The sequence below is a fragment of the Equus przewalskii genome, chromosome 25, assembly GCF_037783145.1.
Source record: "Equus przewalskii isolate Varuska chromosome 25, EquPr2, whole genome shotgun sequence".
Lineage (NCBI taxonomy): Eukaryota > Metazoa > Chordata > Mammalia > Perissodactyla > Equidae > Equus > Equus przewalskii.
This window is the reverse complement of record NC_091855.1, coordinates 45344324-45363718: the sequence shown is the minus strand read 5'-3', so window position 1 is coordinate 45363718 and position 19395 is coordinate 45344324. Positions and strand designations below refer to the sequence as shown.

The 19395-nt window shown below is 54.6% G+C and overlaps 2 long non-coding RNA genes across 3 annotated transcripts; one reads left to right on the top strand and one right to left on the bottom strand.

The window, feature by feature from the left end:
- Window positions 1-3938: 3938 nt before the first annotated feature.
- Window positions 3939-9276, bottom strand: LOC139079421 (uncharacterized). The gene is made up of 2 exons (XR_011533063.1): window positions 9094-9276; window positions 3939-4228 (listed from the first exon to the last, which is right to left on the bottom strand). It is a non-coding gene; the product is annotated as an uncharacterized lncRNA (long non-coding RNA).
- Window positions 9277-9388: 112 nt separating this feature from the next.
- LOC139079299 (uncharacterized) lies at window positions 9389-18930 on the top strand. Of its 2 annotated transcripts, XR_011532809.1 has the most exons (6): window positions 9389-9575; window positions 10767-11202; window positions 14330-14468; window positions 15052-15863; window positions 16081-17939; window positions 18779-18930. It is a non-coding gene; the product is annotated as an uncharacterized lncRNA (long non-coding RNA). The 2 variants fall into 2 exon arrangements; XR_011532808.1 differs by lacking the exon at window positions 9389-9575 and having other exon boundaries at window positions 10207-11202; window positions 16172-17939.
- Window positions 18931-19395: the final 465 nt, after the last annotated feature.

The window sequence follows — 19395 nt, the reverse complement described above, 5'->3', positions numbered from 1 at the left end:
ACTTCCGTCCAAAGCATATAAAGAAATCTTAATACTCAGCAACAAGAAAACATCCCAATTAAAAGTGGGCAAAAGATCTGAACAGACAGCTCCCCAAAGAAGATAAACAGATGGCAAAAAAAGCATATCAAAAGATAACCAAAACCATCTCTTATTATGAAATTGCAAATTAAAACAAGAAGATACCACTACACACCCGTCAGAAGAGCTAACATAATGACAAAAGAAACTGACAACGCCAAGTACTGGCGAGGATGCTGGGCAACAGGAACTCAGACACTCATTCCTTGCTGGTGGGAGCCCAGAATGGTGCAGCCACGTTGGAAGACGGTTTGTCAGTTCCTTAGAAGCTAAACATACTCTCACCTTTCAACCCAGCAATGGTACTCCTTGGTATTTATTCAACTGATTTGAAAATTTATGTCCACACAAAATCCTGCACCTGAATGTTTATAGCAACTCTCACCGTAACTACCCCAAACTGGAAGCAACTATGGTGATTTTCAAGGTAAATACATCGTGTACATCCAAACAATGGAATATTACTCAGCAAGAAAATGAAATCAGTTATCAAGCCACGAAAAGACATGGAGAAACTTTAAATGTGTATTGCTAAGTGAAAGAAGCCAATTGAAAAGTGTGAACACTGTATGATTCCAACTCTATGATGTTCTGGAAAAGACAGAACTACAGAGACAGTGAAAAGATCAGTGGTTTCCAGGTACTTGGGGAGAAAAAGGGAGGAAGAGACGGAGCACAGGCAGCAGAACTTTTCCGTATGATCCTGTAAGATATATGACACTGTGCATTTGTTGAAACCCATAGAGCTTTATAGCCCAGAGTAACCCTTAATGTATGCCAATTAAAAAAAATTTAGGAGCTCAAGAGATCCCAGAAATGAACACAGATTGTGGCAAGAGAATCTAAATGTAATAGAAATGTAAGAAACAACCTCATGGAAGGAGTTCGGGAGAGCAGGTGCCGTCCTGAGTCACTGGAAATGAGTCTGTACGACCAAAGCCGAAAGAAAGTATCCACAAGCACTGTCTTGTGGCTGATAAAGCTGCTTTCCACAGGGCTGCGGACTCACAACCTGATGCCACAATATGCGTATGCTGGGTCTGAACAATTAAGAAAATGGATGGCAAACAGTGCGAGTCAGGCCCCTGGGTGCTGGAGCAGGAACTTACAGGTAAGCAGGGGAGGAGGCCAGAACGACCCGTGCGATGGTGATTAGTTGAAGATATCAGCATGAACTCAGGTTTAGCACAATATAGATACAAATGATTACATATAGAAATATTTGTGGATACGTGTGTATACCTGGATCGGTTCACATGCATACGTCTCTGCTCTGTCAGCACTGACGGCCTAGAGGAGAGGACATCCCTGCAGGAACGAACACGCTCAGTGCTCAGATTGTGGCTTCTAACACCGCCCTCCAATACGTGAACAGGGCTCCCTGGAGAAACGGCTGATTCCAGCACTGAGGCAAGAAATGTACGAGACGTGCCTGTAGTAAGGAAGGACTTCAACAAAAAAAACCCTTCCTTGATGGGGGCATGGGACAGGGACACGGGAGATGACTGAAAAGAGCTCCCAGAGGCCAAAGCTGGAGCAATTTGGGCAAAAAACAAGTAGTATTGGGTTATAAATCAAAGAATAAAATAAATATCCATGGGTCTAAACTTATTTAGGTAAATGACCGAACAGGTAAATGGAGGCAGAGAGACTAATGTCCCTGCAGAAGAATGATAATATATATAGATGCCCCCTCCAAGAGGAGAGGTGCAGCTCCCCGCTCCTTAGTATGGGCTGCACCTAATGACTTCTTTCCAAAGAGTACAGTGGGAAGTGTGGGAAAAAGAGTCACCTTACAGAGGAGAAACCTGACAAACCCGCCCCAGCCTGGTGGTCAAGGTCAACGTCCACAGTGCTGAGTCCTGTGAATGCTAGGTACCCTCCATATCATGTGACGAAAATGGCCCTCCATCTCTGTGATATCTTCCCGGAGCCCATCACACCCGTCAACCATGGGAAAAACATCAGACAACTTCCAATAGAACTGGGAAATACCTGCCAAAATGCCTGACCAGTCCTTCTCCAGACCGTCCGGGTCGTCAAACTCAAGAGAAGTCTGAGACCAGCCGGCTCCCACTTCTGTGGTGTTTTCAGCTACACAGAACACTTCTGACACCAAATGTGTGGGTTTTCCACACCAAGCATTCTCCAGTTTTTTGCAGACATCAACTGGGTGTCCTACAATTCAATTCTGACAATAACCCTGTGGCGATAACGCAGACCCCGAAGGTTCAGGGCTCAGGCCCACAAGTCTGCCCCCAATTCAGATGCCCAGCCAACCGCAAGTCCAGCCACCGGTGCTTACGATCCACCGGCTAAAATCAGAGGTTCCCTCGACTCCTTTCTTGGATTGGCTAATTTGCTAGAACAGGATTCAGAGAAACACTTTATTTACATTTACTGGCTTATTATAAAGGATACAAATGAACAGCCAGGTGAAGAGGTACTTAGAGTGAGCTCCGGAGGGTCCCGAGTGGAGGAGCTTCTGTGCCCGTGGAGTCTGGGGTACAGCCCCCGGGCACACGGATGCTTTCACCAGCCAGGAAACTCTCCAAACCCCATTGTTTAGGGTCTTTATAAAGGCTCCATTACACAGGCACGATTGATTAGATCATTGGCCATTGGTGACTAACTCGATCCCAAGCCCCTGTCCCCTCCCTGGTGGCTGGTGGTTTGGGGGGGGGGTGGGATTGAGATTCCCACCCTCCAATCACACAGTTGGGTCCTCTGGCCGCCAGCCCCCCTCCAGACGCTATCTAGTGGCTCAGCAAGAGTCACCTCATTATCAGGAATTCAGGGATGGTCGAAGGTTGTATTATGAATTACAAAAGATGCTCCTCTCTCACCGTCACTCAGGAAATTAAGGGTTTTAGGAGCTCTGTGCCAGGAACCAGGGACAGAGACTAAATATATATTTCTTATTATATCACAATTTCCCACTGTCATAGCCAAGAGGAGCCTGAGGAGAGACGGGATGACTAAATGTGGTGTGGAGTCCTGGATGCGATCCTGGAATAGAAAGAGACGTCAGGGAAAACGAAAGAATCTGAATCAAGCGTGCGCTTTAGTTCATATGCGTGCGTCAGTGGCGGCCCCCGCGTGTGGGCAGAAGGGCCTCGCGAAGGCAACGTTCTAACGAGAGGGACGCGGAGTGCAGAAGGCATTTCTCATGACATGTGAAGGCTTTATGATGACAGAAGGCATTCGAAGGTCTGTATTGAGAATTCCTCACTTAAGAAAAAACACGCATCTTGTCTTCCATGGAACATGAGTGGATCCCATTGTCCACGTGCGTTAATTCCAGGATACAAAAAGCCGAGCCTGTCCTTTGGCTGAGAAATCATACGTTCAAGTGTGGGAAGCCTGGAGTGGCTCCACGGTGTGGGTGAGGTCCCCCATCCTTGGCAGGACTCCAGGTGGCCCCACAGCACAGACCCTCCACCAAGCTGTGTAGGAAAGGTCCTGGAGTCGCAGAGGCTCAGTCGTGCCCTGGTCCTCCGGCCCTGAGAGGGGAGGAGTGAGGCTGGTCCTTTCCCTTTTAAAACCAGAGAAATGGCTTTGTTTGGTAAGAAAGGTGTATCCTCATTATATAAAACAAAGAAAGAAAGAAAGGCGACAGAGGAAGTCAAAAACACCTCCGAGCTCTCCTTGCAGATGACCAGCTGTGTTCCATGTTTGTGCAGCATCGTAAGAGAGCACACCCCACACGGCGCAGCCACGATGGACGGAGCGGGCTGCGAACAGAAGTAATCTCAGGGTCGCGGGGTCATAACCGATAAGAAAAGGCACCACATGCCGTGGGTTTGAATTTAACCAAAATAAACCAGAGCGAAATTGGAGGAAAGCTTGGCTTAAGATCAAGTTTCACCACTATATTAATTTAATATTTTTTCTTAGGTTATCAAAGTTCGTAAGTTTCAACTTCCGTTCCTCACAGGTGGGGGGGTCTCCACTGTTGCTCACTTTAATTCCTAAATAATTTCACAGCTCGCCCAGCCTTGTCGTGGTTGCTGGATTCTTGACCCTTTGTCGTCTTCCAGTGCCTGGTCGTCTGGGTTTGTCACCTGTGGGTGTGGAGGAGGAGCTCGTGCTGGCTGACCGTGTCTTTTTTGTTCAGCCTGGAGCACTTGTCCTCTTCTCCTTAGACCTTTTATTTGGAAATAATTTCAAATTTACAAAAAGTTGCAAAAAACAGAAATAGTACAAGCAGCAGCCATATGCTCTTTACCCGATTCACCTACTATTTCATCCCATTTGCTTTATCGTTTGTGTGCACACACACGCACATACCTATATATACACGTATACACACACACTCTCCTAAGCTTTCTGAACAATTAGAGGATGAGTCACACGTGGTGTGACCCCTTTAAAGATTTCACTGTGTTTTTCTTAAGAATAGAGTATTCTCTTACAGAACCTCAACATGGTCATCAACTTCATAAATTTACATTAATACGTTTCTACGTTAATACGTCCATATTCCGGTTTTGTCAGTTGACATCATAATCTCCTTTTTAGCACCTTTTCACTCTCAGACTAGAGCACTTTTGGGAGCCAGAGTCTGTGCTATGACCACTTACCATGGGGACCACGGGCTCCAGGCCCTCCCCGGGCACCCTGTGATCCCGCTCTTTCTTCTCCCGTGTGCCTGTGTGTCTACAAGGTCTTGCGTGCGTGAGAGCTTCTGTTTCCTTCTACTTAAAGGTAGATTTATTGGCTATAAAACCCTGGCGCCATACTTTTTTTGCCCTCGGAACTTTGTAGCTAAATATCAGAACTCCTGACACTTAAATGACGGTCCATGTGAGCATTTCTGCATCCTTGACATTCAACGGCTTCAGTGGAACATCTTGCTGTGTATTAGCCGCCCCCGCCCTGCCCCCAGGACATGAGCAACTTTGAACTGAAGATTCGAGTTTGAGGTAAGGGACGTGTATTTTCTTACATTCTAGAGCATTTTTTTTTCTGTCTTGCGTTTTGTTCTCGTCTTCAGGAACACCAATGATGCGCATATTAGATCTTGGTTTGAATTCTGTCCCTACTCTCTTCTCTTCTTTGTTTTTACATTGTAGTTATTTTTATTTTATTTGGTGTGATTTCCTTAAGCCCAAACCCTTTGTCTTCAAGGCATTCCCAGGGTCTTCTTTCAGACGTGGCTGTCACCTCCAAAAGAATTTCTCGCTTCCATCTTTCTTCTATGCTCAGTGGCTCCTGACTTCTGTCATCTCGTCTCCTCTTTGAAGCCTCGAGTCTCTTCCTCGAGCTGCAGGAAGGTCAGGTTGGCTGGAAGCCTCGCAAACCCCTGCATTTCTCGGGTGATTTCTCTTGTGGAGATTCCTCATCTGTTCTGTAGGTGTGATCTTTTTCTCTATGTTTGAAGAGTTCGCGAGTGGGTGTGAAGTCACCTCCTCCGTGACGATAACTCGATAACTCTTCTTTAATACGGCTGTCTGCTGCAGTGTGTGCAGAGGCACAGCTGGCCAAGCCTCGCTCTGGTTTCTTTTCTCAAAAGCCCTCTTCCTTTCTCTTTCCCTTCCCGTGGCAGAGGACTCAGGCAGATGCTCTCAGGGGCCATCTATATGCTGAAATCCTCACCCCAATGTGATGGCGTTAGGAGGTGGGGCCTTTGGGAGGTGCTCAAGTCATGAGGGTGGAGCCCTGGACAACGGGGTTACTGCTCATAGAAAAGGCTGCAGACAGCCATTCCACCACGTAAGAGTACGAGGATTCTGGCACCCGGAAGAAGACCCTCACCCAACCGTGCTGGCATCCTGATCCTGGAATCCAGCCTCAGAACTGGGAGGAAAACGTTCCTCTTTATGAGCCATCCAGTCTGTTGGATGCTGTTACGGCAGCCTGAACAGATTAAGCTTTTACGTGGTCAGCGATTGGCCATTATTACTAACGTCTGAAATGTCTTCAGTTTCTTTAGGCAATTACAAGCAAATCTGAATATATACTTATATCCCTCATTTTTAAGCAACAGGTAGCGTTCCACGTACACCCCTTTGTGCTATTAAATTTTCCATTAGGAGCTGTGCTGGGACGGCTAGCCTTCTGCACCTGCTGTTGTGCACACGGGCAAGAGTGTCTGCAAGCGGCATTTTCAAAGTGGAACTGGGCCAGGGTGCATGCAGCAGTGTTTTGATGGCAGTTTCCTGAGTCGCCCTGCACAGAGGCTGCACCCGCCCGTGCTCACAGCAGCGGTGGGGCGGTGCCTGTCTCCACAGCCTTGCCCAGGCAGTGTGCGGTCACACTCGGATCTTAGTGCAGTCTATTGTTTGAATTGAAGTGAAATGGACACGCAGTAAGTGTGCAGTCTGAAGATTTGAAGACTCCCACCCCCAGATGGAGTCTTCCGGTCTCCCCCCTTCAGTCCTCCCCGACGCGGAGGCAGCTGCTGCTCTGAGACCTTCCGCCGTCTTCATTGTGCCGGCTCTGCAGCCTCCTCCGGGTGGAATCAGAGTGAGCACTCTCTGTGTCCATCTTCTCCCACTCAGCGTGTTTGTGAGGGTCACACACATCGCGTTGCCCCCACTTTGTTCCTGAGCTTTGCTGGACCACTCGCCGTACGAACGGACCGCAGAAGGTTTGTCCCACACCTGTCCATGGATGCTGGGATGTGTCCTCCCTGGCTGTGAGCATTCATGCGCGGATCATGTGTGAACCTGCTTCCCTTCTCTTGCGAACGGGCCCAGGAGAGGCATGACCGGGTTGTAGGGCGGCGTGTTACCCTGATGGGCCTGCTGGGCTGACTTCAGACATGAATGCACCGTTTCCTCTGCACCCGCTGACCGCGGACTCTGGTGCTCCGCGTCCTCGCTGGCATGGCGCTCTCAGTCTTTCACTTTGCCGTCTCGGCGGCTCTGTGCTGGTCTCCCAGGTCTTCTCGGCTTCCTTTCATCTGGAACAGCTCCACAGATGGCATCTTTTATAAGATTAACATTTTAAAAGAATAAGTTCCCGCCTACTTTTTTTCTTTTTAAATAAAACGCTCATTTTGGGTTGTCAGAGTCACTGTCGAGGGGGGCAATCTTGTCAGAGACGAGGGGGTTGACGTGGGGAGCCACGCGCTGGAGGAAGCACCCACCTGTGGTTCTGGGCTTTTTTCGAGCAGTGTTTAGCAGCTGGATGAAGACTCAGAGAAACCAGTGAGCAGGTTCATCAAGGGCTGGGGTTTTCCAGCTGGTGCAACGGGGCAAACTTGTGGAGTTGGCGAGACCGGTGACTGGAGTCCCTGGCTGGCGGTGGGAAGGGAAGCCAGTCTGAGAGCAGCCGATGAGTGAGGCTCATCCAGAGCAGCCTTGCAGAAGAGCTCCGGGTCTCTGGGGGCCTCAGTCCCTCCACCAGTGACCTGGGTGTCTGCCCCACTTCATCTGCCCACTGCCATGGCCACATCTGGACCTTGTCATCATCATGAACCAAGAGCCCAGAGTCCCGCATGGCTCCCTAGGATGAGGCAGAGCCATGGCTGGGGTGGGCGTGGCTGGTGGCCAGCGAGGGGAGACCAGATGGTGCGCAGTTCTCCATATGGGAGGAGAGGTGGGAGGACAACGCTCACCCCAGGGTCAGCCTCTCCCACCTTGCTCTCAGGGTTTTGAGAGGGTTGGTCCTCCTGGCTCCCCAGCACTGGAGATGAGGAGACCGTCCTGGATTACCCCAGTGGGCCCTGAATCCAATGACAAGTGTCCCTATAAGAAACACATGGAGAGACAGGGACAGAAGAGGCCATGTGAGGAGGGAGGCATCGCTTGAGGGATACGGCCACAAGCCCAGGGCCCCCTGGAGCCACCAGAGGCTGGAAGAGCAGGAAGGATCTCCCCAGGGGCCTTTGGAGGGAGTGCAGTCCTGCTGACACTTTTTCTGGACTTCTGGCCTCAGAACCGTGGGAGGATAAACGGGTGTTGTGTGAAGCCCCATTTGTGGTCATTGGCAGTCCCAGGAAGCCGGCTCAGAGCAGCCGGCCCGCACGGCTCCTCCTCCAGTTCAGGTCGGGGGGTCGTGGTGAGGGCCCCTCATGGCCGGATGAGGCAGGTTCCTGGGCCCTGCCAGCCTTCTGTGTTCGGAGGGCGCCTGTGAGCCGTCTGGGATGGCTCTGAGCAGGGTGTGAAGGTGGCCGTGTGCACGTCCCCGGGGGAGGGCCCTCCGCGCAGGTGCCGCCGCCCCAGGGTCCTGCAGAGCAAGGCCCTCCACGTGGCACTGCCGCTTCAGCAGCCACGAGCCACCACGGCGGCTTTCAAGCCTGTGTTTGTTTGTTTTCGCGGGACACAGTCTCTCTGAACCAACAGCTTGAAGCTATTTGAGTGTTTTGTTGTCATTGTTGGTACACAGCCTTCTTTCGGGAGCAGCTCGCCTGCCAGCCGCCGCTGCCGCGCAAGGCCACGGGAAGCCCAGCAGAGCCGCCTGGCAGCCGGCAGGCTCTCCCTGCAAGGGCTGCACTCAGGTTTATCCCCCACCCCCGGGAGGTCTATGGGGAGGAGGGAGGGGAGCATTCCAGCCCCACCGCCCGCCAGCCTGGACCTGGGCAAGGCCTGAGCCCCTGGACCCCCAGAGCCTCGTTTAGAAAAGGCAGGGCACTCCCAGCCTCAGTTGGCTCCAGCTCCGGGAGATGGAGGAGCACGAGGGGGCAACAGGGGCAGCGTCTGAGAGGGGCTGCACGAAGGCTGCCCGATAAGTTGTACACGAGATGGTGTCTGACTCTCCCAGGCACCCGGGGACCACAGGACAGGTGCTGGTAGCCCCTTCTCACAGGTGTGAGGGTGTGACCACATTGTCTTGACACACCTTCCAGATCACCCCCCTGTCCCCTGACCCCAGGGGGTGGCGTTCCTGTGGCCAGCTGAGAGATGAGTAACTGGGGCTCAGAGCCATCCGAGCTACGAGTGGAGAAACCAGGGCTGAGACGGGGTCTCTGTCCACCACAGCCCCCAGGGAAGAGGTCAAGCACCAGTCTCATTCTGTTCTCATGAAGGCCTCCAGGAGAGTTAAGAATCGGAGAGGTGACCTTACCACAGGGTGCTCCGGTAACTGTGGTCCCACTTGCAGCCTGGAGTCCCATGGCCATCAGGGAGAGGGCTGGCCAGCTCTGTGGACCCCCAGAGCAGCCGGTGAGCCTGTGGGTCCTTGGACCACCAGGGTGGACCTCCCTAGGGCCAGCCAATCAGAGGGCCCTGGAGACAATGGGGAATGACCACCAGAACCCCTGGGAGCATGCAAATGACCAGACTTGGTCTCCTTCCAGCCAATCAGCCAAGCCCATGCAAATGAGGGGTTGTGATGTAGTGAGTCTCCGCCCAGCAGCCCTGGAGGGTGGAGGGGCCAGTGGGGGCCTGAGGATTGGCCGAGGGGGGTGGAGAAGAGGGTCTCGCTGGGAGCAGAGGAGCTGTACCTGCCCCTTCAGATGAGGATTCCTGCACACCTGCGTTCACCGGGATGCTGGGCCTGTCTGGAGCTGCGGGGCAAAGAACGGGGCCTGCTCCCAGTGGGAGAGTGTGTGTGTCACGGGAGCGGGTGCCCTGCTGTCTGCCCCACGCCTCCCCCTGAGTGCAGGGGACTGAGGGCACCCGGACAAGAGAACGGGATGGTGGGACCTCCCTGTGTTTCAAGGATCTGTCTCCCTTGGGAGGCCACTTGGAGAAAGCAGGGGGCCCTCAAGGGGCCCAGGGCTGGAGGAGAGGGCAAGTGGAGACTCGTGGTGGCCTGGGGGCTTCAGAGCGCCACTCAGGGGCACTTTGAGGGCAAATTTATCTTCTCAAAGCACAACAGCAGCCTGTGCTGGTTTCAGGGGAGCCAAACAGCCTCTGAGGGGACTGGCTGGACCAGTGGGCATAGTGGACAAGAATCTGGCAGCGGTGGTTGGCAGGGTCCCTGGGCACAGGACCCAGAGTGATGCAAAGCCAGCGGTCGGGAGTGAAAAGTGGTTCTTCTTGTTTTGAGGGATCTCAGGTGGGAAGACCCCGGACATCTGTCTCTGGGGCAGCAGGTGGCTTCAGGGGCTGCTGCTCATTAATTTCCGGGTCCATGTGTGACTGCAGGATCTTTTATCTAACTTACTGCTGCTCAGAGAAAACACCAGAATAACCCAGCAGGCAACAGGCAGCTGGACAGTCCAGCTGGTGGGTTGGGGCTCCCTGTCCACATCAGAAGCCAAATCCAGGCTGCTGTGCATGACTCCAGTGGCAAGACAGAGGGGAGGGAGGGGAGAGGGGAGAGGGCAGCATTGGCTCCTGGAGGTCCTGCGTCCTGAGGCCCGCCTGCAGTGCCCATTCTGCCGGTTTGAAGATCACTGTCCTGGATTATTGGCACAGGGAACCCCCACTGCTCAGGGAACCCCAGCCCACCAAGATGGTACTTTAAGGACATCCCTAGGACTTACCTCTGGACCACACTCATGGCAGGAGGAGGGGTGGGTGCAGAGGCCGTGGGTGCAGGCCCACCATCCTCAGAGAGAAGGGCTTGGGACCCAGAGGGGAAGGAACCCGGGACCAGGACGGCTACAGGCCACATGCCTCAAGGAGACAAGTGTCCATAGCCAGGGAGAAGATGAGAAAGCCGGGGCTGGGGGCCAGGACCCTGCTCACACTGGTGGGGACAGGCCTCAACCGCTCCGAGGAGGTGAAGCAGACAGGCCCGGTCCTCCTGGGGGCTGACCTGAGTATACTCCGCTTTGTCTGGCCCAGCAGCCTGGGGGGCAGTGACTCCCAGCCTGGCTCTATCAACCTGCCCTGAAGATGTATTCGCACGTTTGCCGCTCTCCCTGCAACCTCTCCCTCAAAGGCAGGCTGGGGACCGTGCGAGCAACAGATGTAGAGTTCTAACTCCGTGCCGCTGACTGTGGCATCAGGCTGCAGATCCCAAAGACTCTGCAAACCCCGAGTAAGACGGAGACAAGCAGACCCTCAGGCATGTCGTGTTAAAATGTGGAAAACAGAAGACGGGGAGAAAATCCCTCAAGTTGCCAGAAGAGACAGATTATCTTCAAAAGAGCAACAAATAGACACCATCAACTCCTCCATAGACACAATGGAAGCAGACAGTGAGGAGCGAGTCTCAAACGACGGAGGGAAAACGGCTCAGAATACTGAATTCTGCCCGGGAGAGTGAGTTTCGAGAATATAGGTGAGTAAAACACACTTTCAGACAAATGTGCCATCAACCTTCCTTCATGAAGGGAAACACTCAGAGGATTCTCGGGGAAGACGAGTCAGGGCCCAGTCCGGAGACGGAAGCTGCAGGCGAGCAGTGCCCTTGCGCCGCAGTGGGAAGGTGGACATTAGCACAGAGAATTATGGAGAATAGGGGCGAAGGCGCCTATTGAGGGGTGAGGGGAAGTCTAAGAGGGAACAGCAGGTACAGGGAGCAGCCACTGTCCCTGCGGGAAGGAGCGGATCTGGGAGGGCCTCCTCCTCTTGCCCAGGTGGAGGGCTGGGCCTCGCTGGAGGAGCTGGGGAGGGTGTGGCTGTGCCCCACGGAGGAAGGGGCCCAATGTGCTCAAAGTCCCCAGGCGGCTGCCGGGTTCTCCCTCGGGATGGTGCCATATTGGGGAATACAGTGTGGGTTTCTGCTGTTTGTTCAACAGCAGTGGGAAGCCAGGTCAGGGGAGGTCGGCGCTGGTCCCAAGCAAGGCCTCCCTCCTTCCCATCCTGCCACTCTGTCTGTGGGCCGGCCCAGTGAGTACTGGGGTGGCTGGGGTAGGGGCTGATGGACTCACATCCACAGAGTCGCCTGATTATTAAGAGCCTCTGCAGTGGATGCCATTTGATGGGCACTTACGTGGGACACACGTCTTCACAGTTTGTGCCCATTCAGAGAGGTCCATCGACATCTCTCTTCTCTAGATGTCCTTGTCACTCATCTTCCAGTTCTGTTCCTCCAATTCCCTGACCCTCCAGCCCATCTGTTAGCAACTGCCCATAAATCAGTGTCAATCTGTCCCTCAGGACATCTCTCACTCCCGCCGGAGTGGACAACCAAACTCACCGCTCCAAGTTCTGCCCCAGGGAGGAAGTTCCTCTGTTGTCTCCAGGGCCAGCCTGAGTGGGGCTGAGTGCTGTCCGCTTGTGGACGGTGCCAGCAAATCACACAGACCCGTCTGTAAACCGGGCTCCAGTTTTTTCTTCCTCCATCACCTGGCTGTGAGGAAGCCCCAGCATGCTGTAGGCATGAACTGAGGAAGAGGAGGAGATGCAGGGATCTGAGCCACTCACTCACTAACTCTGGACCCTCTTGGGCGGGGCCTTGAACATACATTCTTATTCGGTGTCAGCTGTCTGTTCACGGTCCACCTTCCGGCTGGGCGGGTCAAGCAATCTCCTGGGTAGGTGCTCCTAAGCCGCAGGGGGACGCCAGAAGTTATTGCTCAAAAGGAGCAGAGTTGTCTGCAGAAGAGGGGGCAGGTTTGTTCCCCATCCTCGAGGGCTGCGCTTTCCTTCTCCTGTTGGTGTTGCCAGCAGCTCCATACAGCATCCCCATTTGCCACAGACACCTCAGGGATCATTGGGTCATCTGCATCATAAGATCCAGGAGCTAGAGCAGCCCGTGCTGCATCCCGACCTGCCGCCCATCTTTCTCCTGCTTTTGTCCCCATTGAAACCGGCAGCCTCGCAGGTGGCCCTGTCAGTAGACAGAGGGTGCACGTTCAAACAGAGGGTGGCAGGTGCAGCATCTTATGTCCCACCACAGAGGGAATATCTTGACATACTCCAGGCCGCAGAGCCCCCGGAAACTTCACTGACATGGCCGATCCCTGAAGTTTTGTGGGGTTTATTTCCTATCTTCTGGTTAGCGTGTTTCTTACTAAGGCATCTAAAGTTCTTCCCACTTCCTGTTCGTGGGTGCAGTCAGGGTGACGTCACCCATGCAATGACAGGGTGATGCTCCATGGAAAGGAGACCTCTGGACCTGATTATGGTGGAGAGGGGGAGAGCCGACATAATCCTGAGGCAATGCTGTGCATGTGTATGTTGGCCCTGCTGGGTGAAAACCCTGCTCTGGGCATCCTTTCAAGCTGGTATGGAGAGGAAGGCGTTAACTAGGTCAACAGCTGCCCGCCGCATGCCGGTGGCCATGTCGGTTGCTACAGTAAAGACACACGGGCGGCGCGTGCAGGTGGATTCTCCAGCGGATTAAGTTTACGGTAGTGCAGTCACTCTCTGAGATCCACCCATTTCTGCGCAGGCCGTACAGGTGGATCAGAGGGGGGTGTCTCAGGCGTTGTCATTGCTGCTGCTTTCCAGCCTTTGGTGGTGGCATCGGTTCCTGCAGGCTCCCCAGGAACAGAGTATCGCTTCTGGTTTTCTATCTTGAAAGGAAAGGAAGTTCCAGGGTTTCCATTCAGCCCTTCCCACGTTCCGAGGAAGGAATAATGGAATTGCTATAAAGGCCCCAAACCATGGGTCAAGAGCCAAGGTGGGGGTTCTGCCTATCCCAAGTACGTCTATTCCAATGATATGTTCCGGAACTGGGCAAATAACGGCAGTGTGGGTGCGTGGAGAGCTCACTGCTGTGAGTCAGCCTCGAGCTAATTCTCCATCAATTTCCTGGCCACTGGGGGCCCCCATTTGGACTGATGGGCTGTGGTCATGTTTTGGGCCCCCAGATTTACCAACACTTCAGAGCTGGTGCTTCGTAATCCCCAAAGGCTGAGGATTTCCTCTCTCCAGTTCACAGTTATTCTCGCAAATGGCCGAGGGTCCCCTGGAAAAGGCGTTGGGGACATTTACAGTGTGTTCTTGCAGGAAGTGCTTCCAGGGGCCTCGGGGCTGTGAGCTGACCTGGGGGTGGAAATGGGTTTCAAGCCCACTAAGGTCCGGCTTTTTGGACACAGGGCAAGTCACTGCCAGTGTCAAGGGTCTCAGAGTGACCCAGGGGCTCAAGATCGCCAGTTCCATTTGGGTCCAGTCTGATGTCCTCATGACAAGTTTCAGGATCCCAATCAGTGTGAACATTAGTGACAAACTCGGCAAGACTGTGAATTCAGTTGACATCATAAGCAACCTGCATAAGTAAATTTTATGATTTGATTTTTTAAACTTTTTGTTTTAGAACAGGTTTAGATTTACAGACAAATTATGAAGACAGTAGTAGAGTTCCCATAGACTGCACACTCCGTGTCCTGTGTCAACATCCTCCGTGAGGGTGGCACATCTGTTACAATTAATGAACCCATATTGATACTTTCTTATTGACTAGGGTCCACATTTTATTCAGATTCCCTAGTTTTCCCCTTCTGTGTTTCCTGTTCCAGGAGCCCATCCAGGACACACGTCACATCTAGTCAGAACTCCTCTTGGCTGTCACGATTTCTCAGATGTTCCTGTTTTTGATGACCTTGGCAGTTCTGAGGAGCACCGGCCAGGAGTTTGGTGGGGTGTTCTTCAGTTTGGGTTTGTCTGATGTTTTTCTCATGACTAGGTTGAAATCGTGTGTTTTTTTGGAGGGAGACCGGAGGGGTCAAGAGCCATTTCATCGCATGTACGGTCAACACGGCATATCGCTGGGGATGTTGACCGGACCGCCCGGCTGGGGTGTGCTTGTCAGGTTTCTCTGCAGTGAGGAGACTGTCCCCCCTTCCACAGTGTCCTCTTTGGAAGGAGGTCACTGCCCAGACCTCACTCGAGGAGGGGGCGTCCACCCAAGTCATTTGGATTCTTCTGCAATGGAGATTTGTCTCTTTCCAATTTATTCATCTGTTTACATCAGTATGACTTTATGGATATTTATGTTATATTTTGGGTTAAAATGCTCAAACCATTCCAGCTTCGGCCACAGGGTGCTGTCTCAGCGGGCTCCCGCGTCCCTGTGCCATGCCACACCATGTGTATGAGTGTGAGAGTGAGTCTCTGTGAGTGTGTGCGAGTGTGTGCAAGTGTGAGTGTGTGAGTGAGTGCGATGAGTGAGTGTGTGAGTGTGTGTGTGGAGCATCTCCTTACTTCCTGGCACTACGAGACGTTCTGTTTTGGTTTTCAGCAGGATCCACCCAGTGGCTGGGAGGGTGAAGAATTCTCATGAGGCTGCTCTTCAGACCACGACCTGAACTGAGAGGAAAGGACCTGAGCCTGCAGCACACGCAGGGGATGATCCCACAGCACGGTCCTCGTGGTAGTGTTCCTGCCACGCGAGTCAGGCGCAGAAGCCTCTGGGGCTCCCGAGGCACACGCTTCAGCGGGCACTGCCTTGCAATCAGCCACAGGCGAAGGCTTGATTGACGAGGATGCTGAGCCTGCCATGACGGCCAACATCCGGGTCCCGGGGTGGGAAGCTCAGCGTGGCACTGCACTCAGGCCCCAGAGCATGATGAGTCAGGCCTCCCGTCCCATCTTCGTGGCTGTGTCCCTCAGGACCACGCCTGGTACAATTCTGTGTCAGTCAGGGTCCGCTCAGGAGCCAGAATGGCACAGCAACGGCACCAGGAAGGTTTAATATACAGAGTTACTAACTGTGAGAGGGGCTCTCCCCTGGGCAGCGTGAGAGCTCTAGAGAGCCAGGAACCGCAGATGGAGGGGGCGGACCTCTCGGTGGCGGCGCTGATCCCGGAGTCCGGCTCTTCCCAGACTGAGATCCAGACTTCAGGGAGCAAGCAGCGGTGGCCAACAGGGTCATGGAGCAGTTCACTGAGGTGGTGTGCTGCTGAACTTTCTGGAAGCTGCGTGTGTAGCTGGTGCCCGCGAAACGTCCCCCGGGAGGCGCGGGGTCGAGGGACTCCGCGGGAAGCTGCTGGCACGTGGGCCGCCCGCTCCGGTGTGGCTGATCTGTAACAGGAGGCATCCTGACGTGGGGCTGTAAGAAGCAGAGATTCTTTTAGGGGTCACGGAAGCTTCCTGGGGAGGGCGTGGGCAAAGCAGAGGGTCTCGCCTGGAGTGTTGGAGAGGGGATAGGACGCTGGGGGGCTCTGGGTCCTTGGATGGGGTGGGAGGGAGGATCAGAAAGGGGACCCTGGTGACCGGTGTGCTGTCTTCACAAAGGCCGACACCTCTGACTCCACTTCCCCCTCTCCAGCCTTCTACCCTTGCCCTTCGTCCTGCTGGGGACACTAAGCCCAGCAGACCCACCTGGGACTGGAGGAAACCTGTTTTGTCCCGTTTCCCAGCCTCAGAGGGCAGGACGCCCGCCACGCCCTCTCAGATCTCTGCACCGCAACAGCCAAGGGTGCCGGCTGAGCAGGGGGCTCGCTCTCATTTCCTCCCTGGCTGGGGGCGCTTTCCCTGCTCCCCTGCTTCAGAATTCTGCCCCCATGAGGCCTCTGTGCTCCAGGCGGGGTGGAGGGTGGGCCCAGCCCCAGCGAGCCTCCAAGGGTGATTGCCGGCCACACTCTGGGCCTAGCCCGGCCCAGCCGTGCTCCAGGACACACTGTTCAGGGAGCATGCACACCTGCCCCTCCCCGGGAGCCCCCAGCCCCGCCTCCAGGGGAGCACGCCCTGGGAACAGGCCGAGCTCACTCCTCCATCAGGGAGACTCCCCGAGTGGCGGCTTCTCTGGGCTCAGCAACACCAGTTCCACTACAGCATCGTGAAGCCCAAGAGCCTGGGGGTCCCCGGAGGCCGTGAAGCCCATCCTTCTTGTTGTTCAGAGGGGGAAACTGAGGCCCACTGGTGGAGAAGGACCAGAGGCCTGAGCATCCAGGCCCTCATGTCTGCAAAAGCCGAACATCTGGGAACAGAGCCAAATGGAAACGGGCTCATTCACACTGGAGGCTTAGAACAGTGCCGGCGCACAGCATGTGCTACACAAACGCTAATAATAATAATAATTAATAATAACAACATAGCAGTCACCCCTTTAGAACTCGGGGTTCTTATCCCAGACTCTGAAATCCAGCTGCTCTCTAGGTAGTCTGGATAGCTGACAGATTGCAGCTTGCTTTCAAATCTTGGTGCATTTTGCGAAACTGCCCTTTCCCAGCATCCACAAGGAGGCGTCCACACAGCAGGCATTCGGTGTAGATTTGCTGAGTGAATGGCTGAGCGAATGAGGGAGTGGTGATGCCTCCCCAGGTGGGAGGACCCCCACCCCTCGCCGTGCCGCTCAAGAAGCAAGTCCTGTTCCCCCAGCCCCTGCTCTGTGTGCACCTGTTTCCTCCAGGAAGCCTTCCTGGATGTCCAGTGGAGTCAGAAGCTGCTTTGGTGTCCCCAGGGCTCTCTGGGCCTCCCCACATCGTGTCCCGACTGCGGTGTATCGCCACTGTCACTCGTCACTCGATGATGCATGAGCATCAGGAGGGCTGTGACTGGGCCAGGAGCCATCATGTCCTTGGCTCCTGGCTCAGGGCCTGCCTGTGCAGGAGTCAGGCTCCCTCATCTGCCCTCAGTTCTGGGGGAGTGCAGGAAGCAGAGGTTTCTGTAGGGGTCTGAGTGGGGGCCCAGAAGATGGCTGGGCCAAGAGGCGGCAGGCCCGTCGTGGAAGAGCAGCCACGGACCAGCGGGGACATGGCAGGAAGATCCCCAGTGAAGGGGCTGAAAGGCAGGGCCACCAGTGAGGCCAGCCCTCCCTAGCCTGGGGAGCCAGCTGGAGCTGGGTTACGGCCCAGCTGTGCTGCACGAGCCTTTGCAAGTGGCATAACTTCTCTGAGCCTCGGTGAATGGTGGCTGTTCAGTTTACAGGTAACCTGGACCAAGCATCAGATCCGTTGCCGTGGAGACCACAGGTCCCGCACTCTCCAGGGACTCCACAGAGACGCCAGCTCCTCATCCAGCAGAGACCAGCTCGAAGGGGAGCCGGGGGAGCAAGACGCTGGCCAAGTCAAACATTCACCCAAGGGGCCGACTTAAAGAGTTCCAGGCCCTGTCTCCTGTCGTCCGGGGAAAATCACGGCAGGATGGGCATCGCAGAATGCAGGGAGCCGCATCTCCTCTGCATGTGTGAGCCGCAGCCCGGGTGTCGCATAACCCCCACGGGACGCCTCGCGGGACGTCCAGGCCTTTTAGGCGGAGACAGTGGGTTCAGTAGTCTGTGTAGAACAGGGTATTACTTTGAAGGTTCAGCCGAGGTGCTGTGCTCAGCAGACGCCACACACGGAGCGGGCTGTGACTCAGCGTGTGTGGGCTTTCAAAGGAAAGATCTGAAAACCGGATTTGGGCTCTAAGGACACACTCACTGCAAGGACGTGACAGGGGGTCTAGGGCGGAGCACACTGGGGGCCTGGCCTTGATGCGGGGGGTGTGGGAGGCAACCTCTGCTGCCCCAGATGTGGAGGGTCCAGTGGGCTCACCTGGACTCGAGCTGGGTCCCTGGGTTTGGGAGACCAGGCCACAGGGACTGACTTCTACCCGGGAGACTGGAGGAGGAGAGCTGGCGAGGAGGTGTGGAGAAGAAAGACCACCAGCCCCTCCTTATGGGAAGGCCATCTGCCTTACCTGAGCCCAGGGTTCTGACTGTCAGTGGGCACTGGCCATTCCATTCTCTGAATTGAGACTGTGTTTACGATGAAAGTGGCCTAGGGGCTGCCCCTAAAAGGGAGTAGGGGAGCGGGGGGCCACTGTGTTTCACTTGGGGAAGCCTGCCCGTGCCAGCAGGTGCACAGGGTGGAGGGGGGCAGCCTCCTGGCTGCATTTTGATGAAGTCCCATAAATGGGATGGTTTAATGTATGGTTGCATGCCCCCATGTGAGTCCCCCCCTTTTTTTTTGCTGAGGAAAATTCACCCTGAGCTAACATCTGTGCCCATCTTCTTCTATTTTGTATGTGGGTCACCGCAATAGCATAGAGGCAGATGAGTGAGGTAGGTCCTCAACCAGGATCCGAATCCAGGCCCCTGAAGTGGAGTGCACTGAACTTAACCACTAGGCCATGGGGCCAGCCCCAAGAGCCCCTTTGTGAAGCCAACTAACCAATAAAGACAAAGCCGCCCCTCTGTGTGCATTTACGTTTGCGTGGGCAAGGACGAGGGCGTGGGGTGCACGCCGAGGAGAGGAGGAGGGGAGGAGGGGAGGGGGCAGGGAGGGAGGGGGGCGGGGTGGCTGGTCTTTCCTCTGCACCGTTTCTCGTCTCACGTGCAGGGAGCACGTCTTCTTTCTTGTGGACGTAAATGGACTCTTCCTACAACTCCAGCCACCAGAGGCTGCCCTCGCCCTCCACATCCTCGGCTCCCCATCCTCCCGCTCTGCCTTCAGGGTACCACCACGCTCGCCCAGGCGCCAAATCCAATGGGCACGTCTTAGAGCACTGTGCTCTGTCACCCCCGTGACACACAGCGCCCAGGTGCAAAAACTCCCTGCTCTGGTTCCAGGACCACCGTCTCCGCATTTCCCACCCAAATTAAGCTGGGCCTGTTTCTTTGTGAGCGTTGCCTCCACCTCCTCCCCGTGCCCCTCCTCCC